We start from the raw sequence: 9478 nt of genomic DNA, 5'->3' as shown, positions 1-9478 counted from the left end.
CTTGAGCTTGAACTACGTATGTTGAGGTTAAATAGAGTTATATGCCAATGCTAGCCTGAGTACGAATATTGTCAGAATCAATGTTGTTAGGCAAAGCAAAATGTTTGATGAAACGAACTTCCCGATCGACAAAATGTCTCAGTGAACTGCTCTCCATCAAGCCCTGTCAGCAGGAGTCATTTGTATGCCAACAGCATATGATATGGCATGAATACTCAGAAATATGTGCTGACGTGTTGATGGCTCAAGGGCATGATAAATCAACGACCTTCAGAGGTGCTGCTCGAGGCAGAAGCCAAATCCATAATATCTCCCGGCATCCCATTTGGGAAACTTTTGATTGAAGTCATTGAGAGAATTCAAACCCCTTCAGAATAAAAAAAGACTCAAAATGGGAATAAAAATGATGATGCCGACAACACGGATAAGGCTCCCTCAATCGAGCCCCTGCAAGCTGTACAGCCCAATGTCAACGGAGACTCAGCTTCTCTTCCAAACCTTTTGAGAACTTAAACGCTGGCAAAATGACTGAACTGTTCCAGGCCAAGAAAACATGATGGAGAAGCCGGCACCTCAATTTGAAGAGCCTTATCCCTTTGTATTCAGCTTCAGTACTGGATAGATCTATGTTACCTTTGCATCTCTATTTAACAAAGCTCTGTATTCAGCTTCAATATTGGACTTTGACACCATTTTTCTACTTCTTTGAACTTTAAGTTATTAAAATGTTTAAAAATTATGAATCAGTCATTTTGAATTTGCTGTAGACTACAGTCCCCAAATATATATAAACTATAACATTGATAAGTAAACATTCATAATATATTTTCTAATAATATTCGACATAAAAATAGTAAAAACAAAAGTACGTCTTTTACTTTTTTTATTAAAGCAGTTCAATTTCTTGCTTCATTATACATTTTATAACTGCTAGCAACATTAAGTCTTGGACATGGTCGGAATTCACTTTTAATAATTATCTTTCTTAAGTAAAATCTGATGTAACAGGGAATTCATTATTCTAATTACAAGCGAATTTTTTATATATAATTATAAATTTTGTAAACTACACATCTCACTGCAAATAAAATAAATGAAACAATGGCCGTGTGGATTTGAGAAATGCATACATTATTTCAACTTCCTTTAGATCTTTTTATTCATGATGTAGACCTCGATGCGGTGTGTGTGTGTATACATATATATATAGTCTCTAATATTAGTTATATTTTCTCTACATGTGCTTGGCAATAGTTTTTAGAGAAGTTATAAGAAAATCTATATTAAAATTTTTAATTAATATTTTATACATACTGCCTGTGCCTACTCACCTTTAGACCTATTTAAACCACATGTCAAGTATAGTACGAAGTGATTACTTTCATAGAGAGAATAGGAAACTTGAAGCTCGAGTGTAAAATACTCTAAGATGGAATGACTTGTGATACGTAATTTAATTTAATAGATTAAATATTAAATATTTAATGTTTGTATTTTTAATATTTATATCACAAGTCGCTACATCTGAGGATAATTCTCGCTCGAGCTTCCAGTTTTCTGTTGTCTCTATGAAAGTAAATCGCTTCTTATTACACTTGACATGTGGATTAAATTGGTCTAATTGTGAGGAAGCATAGACAACATGTATAAAATATTATTTGAAAATTTTACTACATATTTTCCTGAAACATCTCTAAAAACTGCTTGTTAAGCACATGTAAAACCCCAAATCTAAGTACATGCAGAGAACGTGATAAAGGAGGTTACTCACGAAACAAAATCTTTACACAAAAATCTCAAACTTAAAAGTCTCAAAACTCTCCAATTACAAGTTCATAAAATAAATAAACGTAAAGAAAGCATGATTTTATCCTTCTCTTATTTAAATAGCAAAAGTAATTGAATCTCTAACTCCAAAGATAAGTACAACTCTCAACAAGGTACTTAATCTGCAAAAAGTAATGACAATGGGTGAGCCATCAACTCGGTAAGTAAAAGCATTCCCAACACATTAGGGTTATCGGGTACCAAAAATATTGCAAGTCTTTTTATCAAAACATATATTAGAAATAATAAATAAAATGACATATTGTAACAAAAGGATTTAATTTCATAAGTGATTCAAAATATCATAATCATAATGAATCGTGAAAGCAAATCATATAACACATACACAGAAAACAAAAGGTTAGCTCATGTCACATAGTGTCACCTATACTCCTGGTAACCTAGCCAGAAACATAATCAGAATCAAAATATTGTATACATATTCAGAACAAAAACTCAGTACTTGTACAACATATATGTGTGTGTGTGTGTAAATATATAATCAGAATCAGAATAACTATAAACAATGAGCCAAATATTTAAATTCAATTTCCATATGTCACGATTTGCACATGGCACTTTATACTGTATGTAGAACTTTGTAGCATTTTGGCCTTCGAGAGGTGGCCCTCAAACAATCATAAATAATCTTTATCGTATACATGATGAAAACATTTTACCAGACTAAAAAAAAAATCATAACAATAAATTAGGATTGCAAAATCAATTTCATTGTAATATTTTATAGACAATTTCATAAAAAATAATTATTTAACAAAATAAATTACATATTTAAAGACTTTTAATATATGTTAGGTTACATATTATATGCCATAATATATCCCCGATTCTTTGTAATTTATATCTTTTTACTATATGTAGATTAGTTAAAAATTTCAAAACCACTAAAGTTCTTCTTATAAATAATGCAAGTTGATTAAAACATCATTTACAATTGATACAAGCATTCCTTTTCCAATTTCTAAAACTTCATAAATATTTCCCTCACCAAAATAATATTTAATAAAACTTAATCACGAGGTTGTAAAACCAGGAGGCGAAGATGATGAAGGAGATGAAGATAAGATAAAAGTTCCACACAAAATTAAATCAGCGATTTACCAGAAACAGTCTCAAGGTAAGATAAACAAATTTTAACATTTGAAAAGTAAACGAAAAAAAGTCTTCTAGTAATTTAAAATGTGTGTAAATTCTTGCTTAATTAATCATTATGCATATTACATGCCATGATGCACTTGGTCCGAATTCAATCAATTCATAGGGCCGTATGGATTTGTTGATTGAACATTTAGACTTCCAGGACATCTTTCTACTCTTGCGTGATGTTAGACCTGGACAAGGTAAATTTAATAATGAATACTCAGAAATATGTGCTGATGTGTTGATGGCTTAAGGGGATGATAAGTTAGTCGCCTTCAGAGGTGCTACAGAAGCCAAATCAATGAAATCACCCGACATGCCATTTGAGAAACTTTTGACCGAAGTCATTCAGAAAGTTCAACCCCCTTAAGAATCAGAAGAGACTCAAAATGGAAAAAAGAATGATGATACCAGCAACACGGATGCTCTCTCAATCAAGCCCCTGCAAGCTGTACAGGCCACTGTCAACTGAGACTCAGCTTCTCTGTACAAACCTTTCAAGCTGGTAAAATGATTGAGCTGTTGCGGGCTGTGCAAGAGAATGTGATGCAGAACCAGGCACCTCAATTTGAAGAGCCAGCCACAGGTGGAAGCCTCACTTTTAATAAGCTGATGTTGGACTTTCCTGCAGTTTCTGTTTTATTTTGCCTAATGTCCGTAGATGATGTCTGATCTTAAATACGAAAACCAAAATTTAGAAAGTCATGATTCAAAATGATTATAGATCATAGAGGATCATCTTTGGCAAAACCTGTTCTTAATGCCACTTTTGTTTATGAGATATATCAGTTTACTATTTGCGAAAAATGTGCTTGTTAAAGCATACGGCTTTCATGTGCTTAAAAAAAAAAATCCATTTACTAATTAATGAAGACAAGTGATATGTGCTGTCCTATATATGCAAAGGACATTAACTTAATAGCAGCCCTTTGAACAAATTGAATGGTTAACATTAGTTCAATCTTACAACTTCTTGTAGTAATATGATCAACTTGGGAAACAAGTTGATACTTCGTATATATTGCAATCAAATCTAATGAATGATTATGTTATGCCATTAAAAGTTTCATACTTTTAAATTATTTTTCTTTTTTATTAGTTTTAACTAATGTATGAGGCATGCATTCTCTTTTACTGTTCAATGAATCGTCTAAGTGCCCATGAAGTAAAAAAACTAACATATTATGATATTGCCTCCCCCATGCACATGCATGCTCACAAATGTAACATCAAGCCATTTTGCTTTCACTTGACATTGGTTATGAATCACTAGATTTTAGTTACTATATGGAAAGCCATGATGTCTAGTCAATCTCATATAAACTTATTAATTTAACTGGATTGTGTTGTCACAATTTTACTTCACATACATCTCTCTTCCCTTCATTTTCTATAAAACACCTTATAAATATTTAAAGGGTAAATTACCTCTGACTGATAGATTTTTTGACAAACTTAAAAAAGGTGAAATATTTTTTAAAAATAGGCGAGCAGGTGACAATCCGTTAACTTTTCTGTTAACTTTAACAAGAACAGTAAATTAATTACAAAATTACATTTTTGCCCCTAGAGTTAATTACAAAATGACGTTTCTACCCCTATAATAGCCACAAAATGACATTTCTATCCCTAAAATTAGTTACAAATTTATTTTTGCATATACTCAATTATTTTTTATTTTTTAAATAGAAAAAATTATAAAAAAATTACATCTAAATGTAATTAACGGGATTTTTTTGGTTAACTTATACAATTTTTTTTTTAAATTTCTTGTTGAATCAAACTTTGTCGTTACAATTTATAAAAAAAAAAATTGTTTGATTCAACAAGAATTTTTGAAAAAAAATTGTATGATTTAAAAAAAAAAAGTCCGTTAATTACACTTACATGTAATTTTTTAATAATTTTTTCTATTTAAAAAATAAAAAATAATTGAGTATGCGTAAAAATAAATTTTGTAACTAATTTTAGGGATAAAAATTTCATTTTGTGGCTATTATAGGGACAGAAACGTCATTTTGTAATTAACTCTGGGGGCAAAATGATTACTGTTTTGTAGTTTAAGAAATATTTGTTGCAAGTAATTTGAATATAGTAATACCATCTAATGGAATGATTTGATTTGACTTTATTGCATGAAATAAATTCACCTTTTTGTTATGGAAGAATTAACTTCGATGGTTAAATTTTGACTATTACAATGGTAATTAGAGAAATTGACAATCTAATGTGAACTTGGGGAACTCTTTGATATTGAAATTTTTTACAGATTTTGTACGTATTTTCGTATCACAACATATATAATACAGTAGTAATCTTTATTATTTTTGAAAATTCAAGTCAAAACCTCATGGAGCCCTTGCTTTTATATCATTTTAAAGATTCAGCTTCAGCAGCATTATCATCAGAATCCTCCTCAATATGAAAACGGAAAGGCTCCGAATCTTTTTGAGTGAGTCTTCCGGACTACAACTGGATGAGAATACAAGTAAAAAGACTTGAAGACAAAATTAAGTTGAGATCAGCTTCAGTTCCTTCAAATTGGGCTGATCATCAGCTTCTTCCTCTCCTTTGGTTTTGTGGTTGCACTTTCCTTGGGTATTTCAGCCCTATCAGCCTCAGGTAATCACCTATATATATGTACGTATTTTTTTTTTCCAATAAGCGAATGAGGACTGAACGTGTGAGGCGTGCCTTATTAATGGGGGCATAATGTACCTTACCCCTTAATAAATACATGGCACTAGAAACGACGCTAAGAAAAGCACTTGGCACAAAAGCACACAAGCCTTTCAACATTATATAGTCCTGGGGATTATCTGAATGAATTTGGACATTCTTTTGACGTACCAAGCCATATCAGTTCGAATTGACTTGAAAGCTATCGAACATCCAAATACAAGCATGACTGTGAAAAGAAGAATATGTTTTTCAAAATATGAGGCAGGTAAATGAGCGCATATACAACATTGAAATAAGAAAATTCATATATCTCACCTCCCAATTATTTCTGGTAAATCGCTAATTCGATGTAGTCAAACTTTTATTAGATCTTCATCTTCTTCTTCATCATCATCTTCTCCTTGTTCTACAACTTTAACCATGATTTGGTGAAATAAAATTTGAGGGGAAATATTGATTATATTTTACAAAATTGGGAAATGAGTTTTGCTCTCAGATATGAATAATGGATAGAGCCTCTAGCATTATTTATAAGAAGAATATAGTGGTTTTTTCAATATTAAATAAATTAACCATAAAAAGAAAAAATATAAATCCCATAGGATCCTTTGTATAATCTGGCAGATAATATTGTAATTATGAGATAAGAATATTATTTTAAATTTTTTATTCTAAATATGAAAAAATCAAAATCCCAAAGAATCCGCAGTGTAAACTGGCAGATAGTATTGTATTTATGAGGTAAAAATGTTATTTGAAATTATTTTTTCTATCAGAATATGAAAAAGAAATAAATTAAATACCGAAGAATCCACAGTGTAAACTAGCAGATAGTATTGTATTTATGAGGTAAAAAGGTTATTTGAAATTATTTTTTCTATCAGAATATGAAAAAGAAAAAATTAAATACCAAAGAATCCGTTGTATAATCTGACACATAGCATTATAATTATGAGATGAACAGTATGTCTTAGATTTTTAATGAAAACATGGAAAAGAAAAAAATCTAAATCCTTAAAAATCCACTGTATAATCTAGCAAATACTGTTTTAATTATGAGATAAATAGATTCTTTGCAGTTATTTTTCTATCGAAGTATGAAAAAGAAAAAATTTAAATATAAGAGAATTCACTATATAATATGGCAGATAATATTGTAATTATAACATAAAAGGTTCATTTCAAATTTTCTAATTCAAAATTTATATAATTAAAAAAAATAATTCCTGAAGAATCCACTGTAAAGTATGGCAGATAGTACTATAATCATAAGCTAAAAAAGTTATTTCAGGTTATTTTTCTATCAAAATATGAAAAAGAAAAAGTTAGATCCCAAACAATCCACTGTATAATCTGATAGATAGTATTGTAATTATGAGAAAAAAAAGTTTATTTCAGATTTTTTACTCAAAATATGAATCTACATCCATAGTAATGCATTGCATATCTGGCAGATAGTATTGCAATTATGAGATAAAAAATTATTTGAGATTATTTTTCTGATCAAAATTTTAAAAAGAAAAAATTTAAATCTCAAATAATCTAGTTTATAATATGGCACATAGTATTATAATTACGAGATAAAAAGCTTATTTTAGATATTTTAATCAAAATATGAAAAGGAAAATAATCTAAATCCCCCGAAGAATCTGCTATATAATCAGGTTGATGGTATTGTAATTATGAGATAAGAAATTTATCTGAGCTTATTTTTTCTATCAAAATATGAAAAAGTAAAAATATAAATCTTGAAGAATTCACTGTATAATCTGACAAATAGTGTTGTAATTATGAGATAAAAAGGTTTTTCGAAGTTATTTTTCTATCAAGATATGAAAAAGGGAAAATAATATAAATCTTCAAGAATTTGCTGTATAATTTGGTAGATAGTATTGTAGTTATCATATAAAAAGATTATCTGATGTTATTTTTCTATCGAAATATGAAGAATGAAAAACCTAAATCACAAAGAATTCATTGTACAATCTCATAGATAGTATTGTAGTTATGACAAAAAGATTTTTGATTCTATGGCTAGAATTATCTCTTTATTTTGTAGATTCTTTTTTAATCAAAATTCATGTTTGTGATTACGAATAATATATGTTACATAATACAATAATAGTAAAAATATCAACATTTAAGTCTAACTTAAGTCTCGGATTATGCGTCATGCGCTAATCTACATGATAAATTTCACAAGTTGTAATATTACTTACTTTCCATTATTATAATTAAAATTGCACTGATGTTTCTAAATTCTATTTGTATTATTTCAAGCGTCATATGAGGTTAGTTCGAGCCTAGTTGACAAATTTCTCATGAGCAGGGGAAAAGTTTCACAACACCCGATAGACCAAGAAATATTTAGTTGCTCAAAATAGGACCTTCGTCTTTGAATGTTTGTATGGTTTCCACTTATTTTAGTTTTTTAGAATTTAGATGAGCATGAAACTAAAAAATCCTATCTATTAAACATAATTTTTAAGAAAAAGGACACTTATACCTCTAAGGTATAGGGAAATGGTTATAAGATTTCCAAGTTTTCAATAAGGGACACCAAAACCCCTTTTTGAATATAATGTCCTTTGATTCTATAAATCTCTAAAAAAAAAACCCCCAAAATTTTATAATAAATGGAAATATAGCATTAAAATAAATGTAATAATATATAAATTTCACAATAATTTTAATATTTAAAAATATCTTTATATTTTTAATCTATGAGACCTATTTTATTATATTAAAGTAATTTTAATAATAGATAGAAACATAATATTAAAATAAATAAATTAAAATTAAAATTATTTTGAATATTATGTAAATTTAATTTTAATATTATTAATATGGAGATTTTTTAACTGTAAAATCTATTTAACCCAAAGATTTATCTAAAATCTTTATAATATTACAAATATATTATTAAAATAATATAATAATTTTAAATTTTTTTAATTTTAAATATAAAAATAATTTAATATTTATTAGTTTACTAGATAGATTATATTATTTATATTAAATTTTTGTTAATTAAAAACTTTTAAATTCAATTTTCTAATTGCTATAGTTGAAGGGTATATGTGTTAATTAAAAACCCTTTGACTATTTAAATAAAACAATCGAGATATTAAATTATTGACTTATAATTACAATTAGCACAAAGTTTCAAATTTTAATTTGATTATATTTTTCTAATCCATGCGATTATGCAAATTATCGTATAGGGCGATTATTTTATTAATGTAATTCTATTAAATGGAAAACTACTGTAGTCGCGTTTATACGACCATAATTAATTGTAGTAGTGGTGGATTTAATTGACTTTATAATTAACCTAAATTAAGAGTACCGAAGTTGCCTCTCTTGTCACTAATATTAATTAACAGAGGCAAAATTTGACTTCAAAATTGCGAACATGATCATGAGATCTCATCCTATATGAAACCTCCAAAATGTATCTAAACTTATATATCATCTCTGTTCTACATCCACTACTAGAAAAATGAGTTTTACTGACACTAATTTAGCGTCAGTAATTACTTTTATTGACACTTGTTAATTGTGTCAGTGTTGCTCAAGCCAGAACACACTGACACTAATTTTTGGTGTCAGTAATTTTTGTGTCAGTAATTTGTTTCACTATAGTATCACTAAAATAATGACACGATGATGTTGGTATTTAATGATACTATTTACACGTCAGTGATTTATGTGACTATAGTATCAATAATAAGCTAGCTCGATAATATAAAAAATTATTAATGTCAATTTAAATATTTAGTGTCAGTATTTAATAATGTTATGCAGG

Source organism: Citrus clementina, unplaced genomic scaffold, assembly GCF_000493195.1.
Source record: "Citrus clementina cultivar Clemenules unplaced genomic scaffold, Citrus_clementina_v1.0 scaffold_7, whole genome shotgun sequence".
Taxonomy (NCBI): Eukaryota; Viridiplantae; Streptophyta; class Magnoliopsida; order Sapindales; family Rutaceae; genus Citrus; species Citrus x clementina.
This window is presented reverse-complemented; position numbering follows the sequence as displayed.